Source organism: Theropithecus gelada, chromosome 1 (assembly GCF_003255815.1).
Source record: "Theropithecus gelada isolate Dixy chromosome 1, Tgel_1.0, whole genome shotgun sequence".
Classification (NCBI taxonomy): domain Eukaryota; kingdom Metazoa; phylum Chordata; class Mammalia; order Primates; family Cercopithecidae; genus Theropithecus; species Theropithecus gelada.
In genome coordinates, this window is record NC_037668.1 from 191,941,023 (window position 1) to 191,941,554 (window position 532).

General features: G+C 44.0%; 1 non-coding gene across 1 annotated transcript; it reads left to right on the forward strand.

Moving 5' to 3' along the window:
* The first annotated feature begins 234 nt into the window (after positions 1-234).
* On the forward strand, positions 235-295 carry LOC112615763. Its single transcript, XR_003117461.1, has one exon. It is a non-coding gene; the product is annotated as a U7 small nuclear RNA (small nuclear RNA).
* Positions 296-532: the final 237 nt, after the last annotated feature.

A 532-nucleotide genomic window follows, 5' to 3' on the forward strand; every position in this document is an offset into this window, starting at 1 on the left:
ATGTATGATGGCAAGAGAAAACATGAGAAGTTTCAGAATAAAAATAATACTCATATTTTCTTCTTTAAAAAAGTCTTGAGCATAGCCAGGCATGGTGGCTTTTACCTGTAGTCCCAGCTACTCAGGACTCTGGAGGCTGAGGTGGGAGGATTGCTTGAGCCCAGGAGTTCGAGGTCAGTCTTGGCAACATTGTGAAACCCATGTCTAAAAACTTTTTTTTAATAAAAAATAAATCACATTACAGCTCTTTTAAAATTTGTCTAGCAGGTTTTCTGGTCTTTACCAGAAAGCTCCCCACAATGAAAAAAAATTTTTTTAAGAAAAGTAAATTTTAAGAAATAAATCGGCCGGGCGCGGTGACTCAAGCCTGTAATCCCAGCACTTTGGGAGGCCGAGATGGGCGGATCACGAGGTCAGGAGATCGAGACCATCCTGGCTAACACGGTGAAACCCCGTCTCTACTAAGAAATACAAAAAATAGCCGGGCGAGGTGGCGGGCGCCTGTAGTCCCAGCTACTCGGGAGGCTGAGGC